Raw genomic sequence first — 17,341 nt, forward strand, 5'->3', positions numbered from 1 at the left:
GCTTTACCATTTTGCATTCCCATGAACAATGCATGTGTTCCCAGTTTCTTTTCAGATGTTCATTGTTAGTGTATAGAAATGCAACTTATTTTTTTGTGTTGACTTTTATCCTGCTACTTTGCTGAATTTGTTTATTAGTTGTAATCGCTTTTTTGTGTGTGTACATGGAATGTTTAGGGTTTTCGACTCTAAGATCATAACATCTGTGAACAGAGATAATTTTACTTCTTCCTTTTCTATTTGGATACCGTTTACTTATTTATTTGTTTAACCTACCTAATTGCTTTGGCTAGGACTAGTACTATGTTGAATAAAAGTGATGAAAGTGGGCATCTTTGCCTTGCTTTTGATTTTAGAGGAAAAGCTTTCAGTCTTTCACCACTGAGTATGATTTTGCTGTGGTTTTTTCATACATGGCTTTTATTTGTTGAGGCAGTTTTCTTCTATTCCTAGTTTGTTGAATTTTTAAATAAAAGGATGTTGACTTTTGTCAAATGCTTTTTTCCTGCACCAGTTGAGGTGATCCTTTATTTCTTTTTAAGAATATACATTTCCTTTTCCCTTTTGAAATGTCATAGGAAAGGCCACGGGGCTTGAATTTGCTGTTTCTCATGACACTATAATAAGTCCATGGCTAGCATGGTGCTAACAATGCTGCATTTACTGTCTTTTCAAAAGTAGTATTCTTATTATTAATTAATTATTATTATTAATTTTGGTTAAGTTTAAATTTTTTCTCAGTTATGAATTAGAGTCGATTGGACAGCTGATTTCATGGTGGAAAGTCACAGCCCAGCTCAAATGGTGGAAAACAAACAAACTTCTCAAAACAAAGCTTTCAAAATGGAAGAATGCATAAAATATCCTGACAATAACAATCTTAGGTCTGTCTCACCCAGAGAGTGAGTTCTTGAGGGGAGAAAATATCTTTTCCCCTTATCCCCAGTTACCTGGAACTGGAGATTGTTGTATAGTAAACACTTAATAAAACATCTTGGAGGGTATCAAAGAACAACGGTGTTCCCCTTGCCCTTTATTCCCTCTCCTTTCCCGAAGAGAGATTGCATCAGACTCAGTAAATTTCATAGTGTTAATTTATTGTGAAGTATAAATGTGAAAGTATCCAAGTTCTGCAAATAGTGCAAAAGTGAGCAATTGTGCATTTTAATTTGACTTAGTATTGTTGAACTGAAATATTTAGATTTTGGTATTAAGAGAGGAATGTACTTTTTTTTTTTAACCATGTCACTATTGATTATTTTCTTATTCCAAAGCTGTATAGGCTCATGCATTATTTAATTCTCAAAAGTTAAGTTGATAGGCTGTCTGAGGGTAGATGTACAAACCGTAATATAAAGCCAGAATTGGAAAATAGAGGTACTTTGACTAACTTTCCAAAGTAGGCTTTATGTTATGAAAAGCATCACAGTACACTGTGTAAAAATAAAATTAGATGAAGTATAATCTATGAGTGATACCTGCTTTATAGACTCTCAATTTGATGACCAACATAACCTAATTTAGCAGAACACTTGACCCAAGTATTTCACTGATGATCAAATAAATTCTGATGAAAGGTCAATGGTATAACTACAAAGGCCAATCTATTTTAATTGCCTAAGGTTTAAAAAAAGCCCTCTTCTCAATTTACAGTGACTGTGGGAGTCATTTTACTGCTTACACAGTGATAAAGGGCTTGTATATCCTGAATGTAGCATAGTGGATAATCAGCAAAACTTTAAGACTAAATTAATCAGCACTTTGGAAAGTTTATTCCATGAACATAGGTAACATGTCCTGTCAAGGCAAATGATTGCTTCTTTGATTATAGAAAAATACTAATAAGTTTTCACTTTTTTTTAAAAATGTTTTACTGGAAAGAATTTAGTTAGAGATTCAAACATAGTAAAATTTACTTTTTAAAAAAAATTCAGAATCACTATGTTGTGCACCAGGAACTAATATAGCGTTGTAAGTCAATTATACTTTGAAAACAAACAAAAAAACAAGCAAGCAAACTCAGGAAAAGAGACTGGATTTGTGGTTACCAGAGGCAGTGGGGGGCAGGGGAGGGTGTTGGGGGAAGGATGAAAGTTGTTAAGAGAGTAAATCCTAAGAGATCTCATCATAGGGAAAAAATTTTTTTTTCTTTTGCATCTATATAGAATGATGTATGTTCACTAAGCTTACTGTGGTAATCATTTCATGATGCATGCAAGTCAAATCATTATGATGTACAACTTTTAAACTTATACAGTGCTTTATGTTAATTATATCTAATTGAAACTGAAAGGAAAAATGGATAGCAAAGTATACCTGTTTAGGTCTGAAAATAAATAAATACATAGAGTAATTGATATTTAAAAATAAATAAGTGAAATATAACTCTTCTTTTAAAAAGAAAACAGTGAGGCTTAAATTTGATAATAATGGTATTTTTGAAGTACAAATATATGAAATATATACTAAGTTCAGAACAGATTCAATATTTAGCCTTTGAACTGATAAATCATATCATATTCATTTAACATATTCTCTAGGTCCCATCTTGACTTTTCTCTCTCTCCTTCCCAAGGCTTATTGACTTTTTTTTTTTATATTTTAAAATAACAATTTTAAAAGTAATGAAAATTTAAGGTGCTTTCTGATTCCTTCATGTTATATCTTAATAGTAACATTAAAATCAAGATGTCAAACAACATTCTTGTGTTAATTCTGGACTGTTAGGAGTCAAGGTGGCACAAAAGGAAGGACACTAGAGTGCACATCAGATAGGATGATTAAAAACTTTGCTGAGTCACTAACTAGTTGTTTGGACAAGTCACTCTTAGAGCCTTAATTTCTGTGTCAATACAATGATCTCTAAGCTAGAATGCATAAATAGGGGACATGTGCATTAGGAATAGAATCCACAGTGAGGAACTATCCATACTTCAGAAATCAGAGCAATTTCTCTAAACATAATTGGATGATATTGCATTTCAGGAAGACTGGGAGGAATCTTGGACAGCCTAACTCATGAGATAGCTGTTTTCTGAGCAGTAAATTGAGGAAGCCCAAGCATGCCTCACTGACATGCCCTCACTCAACAAGGTAAGGAGGTGTGGGATGGTGATGGGGAGGAGAGTCTCTGGGGATGTTGAGACTTCCAACATGTCTCTCTCCCACATAGAATTTACAGGCATCCTGAGGGATCTAGGTGGGACCCATAAATATAGGAGAGAGTTCTGACCCTTGGACCATTTTTGGCATTGCACTTTCTGCTACATAATACTCCTCTTAGGAGCTCGTCATCCACTGTGGATCAGGCAGGGTTACAGGTAAGCTTAAGAATGGTCTTTACAGCTGTCCTCTTCCCTAATTGGACGCTCAGTTCCAGGGACTCTCACTACCACTGTAAACTTTAACACTTAGTGTCCAGCCTCCTAGGTATCTTGTATCCATCTCTTCATTTGAGATACTATGAGCTTGGACCAAAGTGGAATTTCTCAGCAACACTGAGAAATATTTAGTGAAATAATATGATTTTTTTGTATGAATACTTTGGAATCAATTTATACTTTATATATATTTTTTCCAAATTTTCTATATTGGAAAATGAATATTAAACTGTAGGAATAATTCATATAGTCAGATATTCATATGGTCAGATTTACCATGAGTTGCATCATCTCTGGGTTGACAAAGTTCTTTGATACTTTATTTAGTATTATATTTGTTGGGAACCTACTCAGTGCAAGACAATCTAATTGCCTTTTGATATCTTATAATTATCTAATTGGTTTATAATATCAAAAATAGAAAAAATAGAAATTATGGAAGTACAGAATTTGCTTTCCTACAAAGAATAAGTGAACCACAGGATACTGTGACATCTACAAGTTCAGTAGTTATGTTTTATTAGTCAGCACCTAGAGGAGTACTTAAAGCCATGTAAGTTGGTTGCATTTTATTTGGCAGCATAACCACAGATCAAGTTGTCCCTTTAGTCCTTTGGGTTCAAGAGGCAGATTAAAAAATATTTAATTAACTTATTTATTTGGCTGCACCGGGTCTTAGTTGAGGCATGTGGGATTTAGTTCCCTGACCAGGGATTGAACCTGGGCCCCCTGCATTGGGAGTGTGGAGTCTTAGCCACTGGACCACCAGGGAAATCCCAGCAGAATGTGATGTTAACTGTCAATTATTAATCCAGACTTGGAAAAATTGCTTTTAAAAGTCATTTATTCATCTGCTAAATTAAACTTGCAATATCAGTGATAATATTTGATACTTATACAGTACTTTACAGATTTTCAAAGTATTGCAACATTCATGATTTCATTTAATCTTCACAACAATTTTGCAAAGAAGACAAGATAGTAACTAACTCCATGTTATAGATAAGAAAAATGGTGTCTTGAAATGTAAAGTGACTTGTGTAATATAGTCTGGCTAGTCAGTGGTAGAAGGGAACTAATTTCTAAGTTTTTTGATTTCTAGGTGCAGTCACAAGGTATTATGGACTACATACAGACAGAGAGAACATACTAGAGCACACTGATATTTTTTTTGTAGAATAAAACAGTACAATTTCAGAGATGCCATGAATCCTGTCCAGGATGGCATAAATAGGCAAGGATTCAATCTGACTGGGTAAGCTATGGTAAAAATAGCCTTAATTATAATACTTTTAGTCAAATGTCAGGATCTTTGTTCTTGGGGGTAGAGTTGGACCACAGACAGATCTACAGTGAAGAAGTGGGGAAGGGTCACAAGGACTTAAGCATAATATCAGGGCCCCCAGAAGCCATATTGTCTAGGATTTTTTGCCAGGTTCCAGTCTTAGCTGCAGAATTAGAACACAAGTCAGGACTGGCATAGCTGCTCAGATCTAAAAGATTGGGGAAACATAGTGAGAATTGGGCATGATGTTTGGGGAGGAGACTGCTGCTACTTAATAGGCTGGGGGATGTCACCCCAGAAGTGAAACAGAAGGAAAATAGGCTAATTGTAGATGCTTTGACATATTCCAGGTATTCTCATTAGCAGGGCACAATCTGCTGGTCAGATGTCTTTAGTCCTCTCTGCTGGACAGAGCTCAAGTGGGCAGGGGCAAGAAACAGTGCTCTTTGGCACCTGAACACATGGTTCAACTTATAAAGCATGTGCTTTACCTGACAGTTAAGTGAGATGCTCTGCTCACATAAGTCCACAGATTTACACCTGTGAAGTTTCCATGTAAAATGGGTGCTATTGTCTTTTATAATAAGTCCCATGTGTATTTTCATAGACTGTTGACAGGTGAGCATATATTGCTTTATCCGTGCTTCTGGGATTATCTGAAAAATAGCACAGGTATTCTCATGACAGGTTTATGTTAATAAGTTTGGTTAGCATAAGACTTCCCTGGTGGCACAGTGGTTGAGAATCCGCCTGCCAGTGCAGGGGACACAGGTTCAATCCCTGGTCCGAGAAGATCCCACATGCCGCAGAGCAACTAAGCCTGTGTGCCACAACTACTGAGCCTGTGCTCTAGAGCCCGAGAGCCCGTAACTACTGAAGCCTGCACACATAGACCCCATGCTCTGCAATAAGAGAAGCCACCGCAATGAGAAGCCTGCACACCCCAACAAAGAGTAGCTCCCGCTCACCGCAACTAGAGAAAGCCCGTGCACAGCAATGAAGACACATCACAACCAAAAAATAAATAAATTAAAAAAAAAGTTTGGTTAGCATAAAGCAAAAATTAATTCAATGAGTCACATGTAAAGTTAATAAACTCTTCTTTCTCCATGTCACTAATTTCCTAGTCTTGTGAAGGTCTGTAATTTCTATGGCTGAACAAATATGTGGAAAGTTTCTATTTGGGTTCCCAGGATGCTACATTAAGTTGGTGTCATCAGTGTGATGCTTTGCTATTCAAAGTGTGATCCAAGGACAAGGCAGCATTGGTATCTCTTGGGAGCTTGTTAGAAAAGCAGAATCTCAAGCCTAATGCTAGGCCTACTAAATCGGAGTGCATTTTATCAAGATCTCCAGGTGATTTGTAAGCACATTCAAGTTTAAGAAGCACTAGTTATGCCTTTGTGGCTCAAGGTCATGCCTTCCTAAACCTCTATTTTTAGGCACGCTCTACTTCCTACTCTTCTGGAATCTGTAGGCTATCAGCTAGCCAATTCATTTGGTTGTTTTTTAAATTCTAAGCCTGTGACATTGTGTGCCCTATGCTGTCTCTTCCTTGTTTTGTCAGAGAAGGGACTTTTTCTTTTGCATTCCCCATATTTTTCACCTCTTTTCACTTGATGATTTTTGTTTTTGGAGACAAACCATCACTTCTAGCTTCCAGGGGACATATTCTCTCTCTGATCAACTTGAAGACTTTTTCCCACGGCATCTCTCTCAATAACATTGAGGTAATGAGGTTCTGTTTACTGCCAAATTCAATCATAAATGTGAGTTGCCACTAATATCAATATTGCATATTTTTAAGTAGCTTTAGAGTAAAATAAAATAAAACCACAAAAAGGACTACTTGGCAGCTTTCTCTGCTGTGTTCAACTTTTTGTTTTGTTTAACTTTTCATATTACAGAAATCTTGGACCTCAGAAATTTCATGCCTCTTGGCAGTAGCTATACTTTCTGTGTCTTAGTGATAAACATTCTGTTATTTTATTCTAGAACTCTAAACCAATTAAAGAAAATCTTTATTGGACATTTTCTGTTCTCTGTTTTCTTAGCTTTTTTTTTTTTTTCCCTATCTTTGTTATAAAAGGAAAAACCCCTCATGGAATATGTTGCCATTATGAAATTTAGGTATTTATGTATTTAGGTATTTTGTGTCTGTATCATAAATCACATTTAGAGATATTCTCTGTAAGTTACACTTAAACATTTTTAGTTGATAAGTGCCAACAACATTATGGTTTGTTTCATAAGACCTCTCTTCACTTTGAAACCATATCCTCTGTTTCTTCCTTTTCTTTAAAAACCACACAGGATGTTGAAGAAATAAAGTGAGAGAAGTCTGCTGAAATATATTTACAACAAGCTATTATAAATGTCATTTGTTGAATAATGTATAAAAGTTCATGGCACAAGGGGCAGGATTGTCTGAAAGTAACCCTGAGAGCTCACTCTTGGTTACCGAAGCACTGGGCTACCTGGAACCAGGAATCACCCTTCAACCAGTGCGAGAAGCCACACTTGAACTCAGCTTCCTATTAGACTGATGGCATTATTTTACCCTCTTGCAGGAACTACAGCTTTCTATGATCTCCGCTGTCCTCAGGTGCTGGGCAGCTAGCTTTCATAGTTACTCCCTTTAAATATATTGCATGCAATCCAGACTGCCTAACATTTATGTTGTGTGCTTATCTCCTCTGATTAAGGTTGCTATCATGCTTGCCCTGTAAGAAAGGAGAGCAACAGTGAGGTGGGGGATCTGCCCTAGAATACTGGACCAAGTGTCCATCAGATGACCAGGGGCCCTGCATACTTCCTCATGGGAAAAATGGGAAAATCAAAGGACCTGTGACTTTTCTTGTTGCTGACTCCTTGAGTTTCCTCGATAAAGCATATTCTTTAATATGATATTGTAAAATTCACCCAGAGCTCTGGTGAACCTCAGGGGACCCATCTTGTACAGCACATTTATTGATGATAATCAAGGCTTTGTTCTGCATACCCTGCTTTGGGGGAGTTCATATCTCAGTTTGTATATTTGTAGCATAGATTGAAGTCACTGCCATATTCCCATTTTGCCTTGGATAAAATGTCCTCCTATTGATGACTGTTAACTCATGCATTTTCTTCTCATCCATATGTCTCCCTTATTCATATCTGTCTTTGTCCAGCAAGATTCCATGATGTAGTGTTCAATAATACTGTTGCTAATAGCTTAAACTTCCCCTCCTGTCTTCTTTGTGGCATCTGCCAAAGACTGCAACCATAGATAAACCAACTGTCTGCTTTCTCTGCATCTGTGCCTGAGCAGCAAAGCACTGCTGGAGAGAGTTACACAATAGGGCCTACTGATATTACAAAAAAGTAATTAAAGCAACTTCAAACTGTACAGCAATCCTGTAAGGATTCTCAGCCAAGCTCTCTCCCACTTTCCATAATGATTATTTCAAGCTTCTTCAAACCTTCTTCCTCTCATCACCCATGATTCTCAGAATATGATATTGATTTTTATTTTATAGAGAAAATAGAAGCCCTTAAATGAGAACTGCATCACCTGTCCCATTATCTGTCCATACTATTCTAGTTTCCTTCGGTTACAGTATGGGTATAATTATTTTTGCTGAGGCTAACCCCTCCTCTGGTACTTTTATTTTACTCCCTCCCACCTTCTAAGGTACCTGAAATTATGGATTATCTTTTATCTGAATATTCAAACTCTCTTCAATTGGAGCTTTTAAAAACAGGATCAAGTATCTCCCAATTACGAGAAAGAAAGAGAGGAAAGGAAAGAGAGAGAGAAATTTTCTCTAGATTTCTTCGTTCCCTTCTAGTTACTACCCTATTTCCTCTGTTCAAATTTTTGAAAAACGGTTTCTATTTCTTTCCACCTAGCCATTTCTAAGCCTTTTCCAATCTAACTTCTGCCTACATTGCTCCATCTCAGGATTTCTTAACCTTGGCACTATTGGCATTTTAGGCCAATGTTTTATATTTGCGACACTGTCCTGCACATTTTAGGATGTTTAGCAGCATCCCTGGTCTTTATTCACTAGATACCTGTAGCAGCTCTCTCCCTGCAGCTGTGACAACCAAAAATGTTTTCAGACATTACCAAATGACCCCTGCAAAGCAAAATTGCCTCTGGTTTAGAATTGTTGCCCTATTCCCATGGCTCCTGTTAGGTTACCAATGACTTTCACGATGCTAAATCTCATTTCTTATCTGACTTGGTAGCTCAGTAGTATCTGAAATTGTTAACATCTCCTGCCTTGTAACATTTTTCTCTTGCCTCTATTGACAACACTCTTTTGATTTTCCTTTTACCCCTCAGATTGTTCTTTTTTCTTCCTTCCTTCCTGTTTTCCTTCCTTCTTTCCTTCCTTTCTCTCTTTCACTCTTCCTTTCCTTCTCTCTCCCTCTCTCCTCTCCCCCAAACCCTTTCTTTTTCTCTTTCTTTAAATCTTTTGAGCTCATCCTCTGCCAATTGACAATTAAATGTTGGCACTCTCTTCTACTCTGCTCTTTTTCTGGGGACTCTCATCCCCATGCAGAGCTTTAATATTCACCTTTATACTTGTGCGTCAAGCTTTGATGAACTAGCTTCAGTATGGTGAACAGGTCAACCCACCCACCACCAGCAACAACAAAAAGCTGGATACAGTAGTTTATCCATAGCTTGTGAGTCTTTACGTGACAGCCTTCTCTTTTAGAGGAAACAAAAAATCTGCTTCTAGCTCTACCTTTTGAAGTAGAAAACTAGCTCTTAATCAGAATAACATAGACAAAGATGAGTGGGAAAAAAAAAAAAAAAGATGAGTGAAATTCTTTAAATTGGCCTAGATGGGCCTAAATGATCTGCCTCCACCCTTACCTCTCATAGCTCTCTACCCTCCCCAATCTCATCCTCCATCATCATCCCTCCTGTGTTCCTGCTTGAGGCAACTAGCTGTGGTTCAGTCCTTTGTTCATGCTCTACCACAGGGCTATTTTATTTGTTGCCCTGTCTGCCAGGAAGACTCCTCCCACCCGTCTCTGCAACTTAACCTATTCTTCCAATCTCAACTCAAGCAGACTTCCTCAGGGAACCTTCCTTGTTCCTCCTGACCAGCTCCCACTCCCCATTATGGAGGCCTTTAATGGCCTTTGTATATCTCTTTCTTACTGCATAGTACGGTAGCAGTTTTGCATTTACTTGTGTGATTAGTGAGGTGAGTACAGTTGAGCAAGGGTTTTCACACCAAGACTGCTTGGCTTGGAATCTTGGGTCTTAAATTCTTGGTGCCTCAGTTTCCTTATCTTGAACATGGGGATACTAATAGAACCTATATTAAGGGTTGTTGTGAGTCTTAAATGATTTAGTGTATATACAATGCTTAAAACAGGGCCTGGAACATAGTAAGCACTATGTAAATATCAGTTGTAATTTAAAAAATTTAATTATAATCTGTCTCTTCCACTTTTTTTTCCCCCCCATTTTGTGAAAGTTTATTTGCAGGATAAATTCCTAAAAGTCAAATTACTCATAGAATTAGACACACATATTATCACAGTTGTCACACCTACCAAAAAGTTATTCCAGTTTCTAATCCCATTAATGGTTATGTAGAAATATCAATTTCTCTTATAATTTTATTTATTTTTAAGGAATTTAAGAAAGATTAGTGTAACCTTTTTTTTAAACATCTTTATTGGAGTATAATTGCTTTACAATGGTGTGTTAGTTTCTGCTTTATAACAAAGTGAATCAGCTATACATATACATATATCACCATATCTCCTCCCTCTTGTGTCTCCCTCCCACCCTCCCTATCCCACCCCTCTAAGTGGTTGCAAATCTTCTACTTTTTTGCTCATTTTTTTTTCCTCAGTGCCAACACAGTTCATGACACATTTCAGGCATGCAGTAACTGTCAGAGCAATGTATAAATTAAAGAGTTTGGGAAAAAGAAATGCCATATAAATTCAAAGCACATTTGTATAGATGAAAAAGTAGAGATTCTGCATTGTGTTTTTAAAAATAATTCTACTATAGTCATTCACTGTTTTTACTTGTACAACCTATGCTAGAAGGGAAATAGGTGCTTTTTTAATTCTAGGAGAATTCAAACAATTTTTATGCTGGGTGAATTCATTCTAACACAATCAGTGAAATCAGAGCCTTCGAGTTAAAAATATTACTCAAATATTTTACATTTGAAGAACATATTCAAATTCCTATATTAAATACATAAGTAGACATAATTTTTCATAACAAACCTTGAAAACAAACATCTTAGTCTCAGAGGTTAAGGATTATGTAACAAAGAATCATTTTAGTTTTTAAAATATCGCATAAGATCTTGTAAACAAACTTTTAAGGACTCAAGTTTTTGATGACAAGATACCAAATAAATATAAATCTGACAAGTAAACCTGGTTCTGCAAGCATGCATGTGAGATTATTTATTTGGTATGAAGGTTGCTGGGTTCTTTGAATCATTATTAATTATTAGACATTAATAACTGAGAAAAACCATGCCACATGAGCAATGATAATTCAATGGAAAAAATCTAAACCCAAGAAGAGATATTGATAAAGTAGTATGTTGTCATTTGTGTTAGTCAGCTCAGGCTGTCATGACAAAATACCACAGACTGGGTGGCTTAAACAACAGAAATGTATTTCTCACAGTTCTGGAGGCTGGGAAGTCTACGATTAGGGTGCCGACTGATTTTATTCCTGGTGAGAGCTCTTTCCTTTGTTTGCAGACAGCTATCTTCTCACTGTGCCTTCACATGGTGGAGAGAGAGAGCTCTGGGGTTTCTTCCTCATAAGGGTACCAGCCCTGTCAGATTAGGGCCCTACCCTTATGATCTCATTTAACCTTTATCACTTCGGCACAGGCTCTGTCTCTAAATAGTCACATTGGCGTTTGGGGCTTCAACATTTGAATTTTTGAGAAAACACAAACATTGAGTCCATAACATCATTCAAAAGAAGGAGAGAATATTTTTATTGGGGTGAATATGCCAAAAACTTTCAGAAGAGGCTTTTAAGATTGACTTTAAAGGGTTTGAACTTGCAGATTGCGAAGGGAAGTTATACCGTTATCTCAATATTATATGTGGAAAGCAGAAGGGATGTAGGATTTGTGTAAGGCTAGTGGGGATTTCAGTTTGATTGTTTTTCTAGTATGTGAGGAGAAAATGAGTGAATTTCAGGTCATTGAGAAATCTGAATGATGAGTTACGAAGTTTGTACTTTTTTTTTTTTTTTCAGCTGCCATGGCTCACGGGCCCAGCCGCTCCGCGGCATGTGGGATCTTCCCAGACCAGGGCACAAACCCATGTCCCCTGCATCAGCAGGCGGACTCTCAACCACTGCGCCACCAGGGAAGCTCCTGAACTAGTAATTAATATAATGGGATAAATGCTAGAATAAGATTCAATTCACCAGAAACATATAACAATATTAAACTTGTGTATACCTAATAAAACATACTCAATATTTACAAAGCAAAAGTGGATAGAACTACAGGGAGAAACTGATAACTCTACAATTACAGTAGACTATTTCAACATATATCACAAAATTAATGATAGATTAAGCAGATAAAATATTAGAAAAGATACAGAAGGTTTGAATAATGCGAGTAACAGTATCGATGTTGGCTCGAATCAGAGAACAGTATAGCCTTGGAGAATAATACATCCAGCAACCAGAGAATATATATTAATGCTGTTTCTCCTTTCCCCTTGCCCAAATTCTCTTTTACAGTTACCATTTCCCAACTTTTCAAAAGAAATACCTCTTATCCACCCAAATCATCTATGATGCATCACCCTGGGGTGCAAAATCTTCAGAGGAACAATCAACATATTGGTATTGGAGAAACCTCTTATAATCATAAACCTTTCATAGACCGTTGTCTTTTCCTGCCTAATATGAATGTCTAGTAAGTGTGAGGCACGGCATTAGTAAAGGGGTAGTTTGACCCTTTGGGGGATTTTCCAGATTCAATAGCGTGGGACAGCTGGTGCAATGACAATTCTTGTTTTTGTTGTTTGACTAACTTACCTCTTTCATATTCTCGCTATTATCAAATAATGAGTTACTCTTGAGGGAGTCATATCAGAGCAGCACTCTCACACGGTAGGTGAGAAAGGGGGTCAAGGAGACCTGGCAGAGCTGTCCCCGGGGCTGTGGCCCCCATGCCAGAGCTTTAGCCTGGCCAGTCAAAGGGCTAGTCTCTAAGGGCTTGCCCTGGCAAGAAGCACCTCCTGAGAAAGAAACTGGGAGGAAATTGTGGATGTGGCTTAACCAGTAACTTCCACTAACAATGAAGCAGAAAGTAGCTTTTCTAAACTATCAATAATAAAATGTACCAACTATGTTGAGGAAAAATCTCGATTTTCTTTTTCCCATAGAAAATGGTATAAAAAGGCATTGCCATTTGAAGAGATGATTAAAAGTATTGAGCCAGAAAGTGTAGAAAAATTGTTATAGAGATATTAATTAATATTGTTATTGATATTGTTATACTTTTCTAGGTTATATGATGTTTGTGGAATTTATCATCCTTTAAAATGCATAATTTGTCATGATTTTATTCTCACGTTACATAAATATTTACTTTTCCACCTAATTTTTAAAATTTATAATGTTGTCCTCTTTTTTTAAAGAGGTCTGCACCTCATGTTATATAGGCTTCAGGCTAACAAAACCTGAATCCATCCCTGGACCTGATACTTTTTCTATTTCTCTTCCTCTTTGTCTTTCTGTTTTTCTCATGATTCCTTTCCATGCTTTTAAAAAAGTAGGACATATACTAATATATAAGGAATGTAGAACAAAATTAAAAAAAAAAGTCACCTATGATATAGTACCCTAAACTTCAGAAAACCAGCTTTATTAAATCAAGTTCTCCCTCTCTGAGGTTAATATATTGTTCTAATTATCAGATGCAAAATATATGCTTAATATATTTAAAATTTTACTAACAAAACTTTCATTCTCATCTACTTATGTATAAAAATAAGATTTTTTAGTGCTATAAATATAAATGAAAAACAGGAATAGCTAAATCCTGACTCATTCTAGTAATAAGGTAATATTAACCCAAGGACAAATAAACTTTTAAACATATTAAAAAACATTAGATGGTCAACTTAAAAAATTCGTGAAGGATACATTGTTTTTCAAATTTCTTTTACGTGTACACAGGAAAAAACATTTGGAGACAACTGATCTAGACAAATAAATATGGAAGGCTATAGAAATCAATCATGCAACCCCTTTAAGGGAGCTGCCATCTATTTTTAACTGCCCAGTTGGCATATTTCAGCAGACAGCTGCATCAAATGGATGGAGGCTGCCTGAGGGTGTGAAGAACATTGCATTGGCTCACTTATTTTCAGTTGTGAAATCTTCTTTACAAACCCTAATATTTAAAAAAAGTAATTGAGGCTAATGTTTTTATAATTTGGGGTGGAAATAGCTCCCATTAGTGATATAGAACAGAACATGAGGCTCTACAGGCCTATACTGGCAGCAGTTCTGGTCCGTTTCCCTCAAGGCCCTCCTTTTATTTGTCCAGAAATCCTTGTGTACTTATTATCAGTACTTAGGAGCAAGTGAGAGTGAGGTTGGGATTGATCCAGACCACCTTGATGCTGTCTTGTTGACGTCTGCCCTGGAGGTACCTGTCTTCAATTCAGAAGTTTTCCCTGCATAACTGGGGCTAAATCCCTTGCTTTAGGGCTGCCTAGGACCTGGAGCACCAGCAGTAGCTGATTTATGAGGATAGGCAATCTCACTTCCCTCATGCTATTCTTCTAGAAAAGGAGTCTATTCAAACTGACCATGACTCCAGAATCATTGTTCTTTTCATTTCTTCCCCCAGCCATTTTCCCAAGGGTTGAATCTATCAGATCTATCCAGGAGAGCATTAAGACAGTTCATTGAAAAGATCGTTAAGCCTGCAAGAAGCAGGAGAGGGGCATTTATTTCTCAGTTGGATGCTTGCTGAGTCACAGAACACATAGGTCTCCCCTGGAGCTGTCATGGAAGTATGGTGATGAAATTATTAGGAGAACTTGACTTGTACCCTCTGGAATTTGGGGCAAACATGAATATAGATACTGGTGCCTATTTCTAGTCTAGAGATTTCTGAGGGAGTCTCTCTGGAATATCCCAGACTTATGGGGCTTGAGGAGACTGTGGAAGAATATACATAAAGAAGAAGACAATCCCTTATCACATCCATTTGAAGAGGACCCGGAAATTCTTGAGTCTTCTCAGAAAGAAGCATTAGACAAAAAGGAAAACATGGGTTGCCATATAGGAAGATAAATTTGCTCTTCTGTACCTCGCTGGCTTATAATTACCTAGAATTTCCTGGCATCTACTGCCACCGTGTGGGTATTTACATTTATTGAATTCAAATGAGTATTTTCCCGTAAAGGCTTGTCCTAAGCCAAAATACAAAGAATTTTAAGTGTGTTTTAGTGCTCTTCACCTCAGATTGTCTCCTAAGTCCCCTCTAGGTTCCCTGTGCTTTCAAACTCACAATGAGGTTCCATCATTAAATACTCTTCTCTTTTGTAGCACTGTGTTAAAGCAGTACTAAAGTCATGCTGCTGATACGTCAATGACTTTGAGTTTTTGATAAGTCAGTTTGAGGCAGAGAAACTCTAAAATGGTCCCCAATTATCTGTTTCCTGGTATTGATGCCCTGTGTAACCATTTTACCTTTACTGTGGGTGGGATCTGTGTCTAGCTTCTAACCAACAGACTATGGCAGAGGTGATGGGGTGTCACTTCCATACTTACATTACATAGCACTAAAACTTCCATGTTGCTAGGAGACTCCCCTGACTGCCTTCTGGGCTTGCATGCATGAAGCAAGCATCCACGTATGGGAGGCCCAGTGAAAAGGAACTGAGGGCAGCTACTGGCTGTCAGCAGGCAAGAAACTGAGGTCCCCAGCCCAACAGGACATAGATCATTGAATCCTGCTAACAAGCATGTGAAATTGGGAGCAGATCCCTCTTCAGTTGAGCTTTCAGATGAGATGCCAGAAACCTTGATTGCAGCACCATGAGAGACCCTGAAACAGAGGACCTGGTTAAACTATGCCCAGGTTCTGTGAGATGATACCTGTGTGTTGTTTTTAGCCACTAAATGTGTGCTAATTTGTTATATGACAATAGATAATGAGTACACAGTTCTTTGGTTTTGCTTACATTACTCCCCCCTTCACAGGACTGCAATATAAGTCCTTGGAGATTGTTCTTGGCAGTAAATATAATTGAAAATCACCACGCTGTGCTCAGAATTGTCCTTCTCCTCCCACCAAAGCTCTGTTACTGAATCAGCTTGTTTTGCCTGATTCCTATGGGAAAATTTCTCTCTCAGGTGATAACTCAGCTCCTCACACAAAGAGAGCTCTGTGGGTTCTGCCTATGTCATTCCCCAAACAAGCTTGGACAGGCTTAAATCCAGCAGTGGCACAACTTGGCCTAAAGCTGAGAGCTCACAGCTTGTCAGATAATTTGTCAGATTCAAGATGTATTGCACTATTGTGGCTATAGTTATTAGATTGATATTAAACTTTATTCTTAATTTAAAAAATGTTTCATACCCCATGAAACACTTGACTATGAGTAGGAAAGTGGTGCTAAAAGGCAAGGGTAGGGACAGGGAATGACTCCCTGTCATTATAGACCATTAACTTGATCCCAAAATACAACCACGAGTTTTTTTATAAGTACACTAAATTTCATATATGTTATTGTAGAGCCAATCAATGCTTTCTAGAGGCTTGTCATCTAGCTCTGCAGTTTCTAGAATTTAATTTATATCTCTTTTTGAAAACCAGTATTTATTTAGCTCTGGTATAGACGCTTACATAAACTTAAACTCAGAAAGTACTATATTATCTTTTCAGCATAATTGAAACAAGCTTGGCTGTGGGGCACTGCAAAGAGTTTTCAGTGGTGAGTGCAGAGTGTGTCTAAGTAGCAGATTATGCCAGAGAGGTAAGCAGGAATCATATTCTAGAGGGCTTTGAGTGTTATGCTATAGAGCTTGGACTTGATAGTGAAAACAGAAGATTTTCAATATGGAAAATATATTAAACGGAAAGGATTTTAATCAAGGAAATGATATAATGATTTATACTTTAGAAAAATACATACAAACCAGTGTAGTAGATGGATTTAGAGGGGGTACAAGACTGGAGGCAGGGGGACCAGCTAGGAGGCAAGAAGCAATGAGGGCCTGGATTAAGATAGAGGGGGTAGAAAAACATGGAAGCATATGAACAATATTTTGAAGGTAGGATAGTATTGATTTGATGATCAATAAAATGTAGAGGATAAGTGAAAGGAGACTATGATAAGCACCAGGTTTCTAGCTTGGAGAATGAGTATTTGGAAAAATAGATTTGTTAGGGGAACCACTGACTGAAACTGCCCACCCTGGCCAGACACGATAGTAACCACTTGCATGAGGTATCTTACAACAGGAGGTCCTGGTAAGGAATGTGGATCTAACAAGCTATCACCAACCAGAAGAATTCGGGAAGGGTCAAAAGGAGAGAGGAGACACCAGTCTGTATGACCTACCAACCTCCCAGAATCCTTCTCACTGGCATCCATCTTGGCTGAGAAATGTACACACCACCGGGAAGGACCC

The 17,341-nt window shown here is 37.5% G+C and overlaps 1 protein-coding gene across 2 annotated transcripts in view; it reads left to right on the forward strand.

Annotated features, from left to right (window-relative positions):
• FRRS1 (ferric chelate reductase 1) overlaps positions 1-17,341 on the forward strand; it is a 94,409-nt gene that overhangs the window by 8,224 nt on the left and 68,844 nt on the right. For both annotated transcript variants that reach the window (XM_029226854.1, XM_029226856.1), the window contains one exon: positions 2,986-3,093. The gene's annotated coding sequence lies outside the window, so the exon portion shown is untranslated. The remainder of the gene's footprint in view (positions 1-2,985; positions 3,094-17,341) is intronic.

Source organism: Monodon monoceros, unplaced genomic scaffold (assembly GCF_005190385.1).
Source record: "Monodon monoceros isolate NGI ecotype Baffin Bay Population unplaced genomic scaffold, NGI_Narwhal_1 Super_Scaffold_18, whole genome shotgun sequence".
Taxonomy (NCBI): domain Eukaryota; kingdom Metazoa; phylum Chordata; class Mammalia; order Artiodactyla; family Monodontidae; genus Monodon; species Monodon monoceros.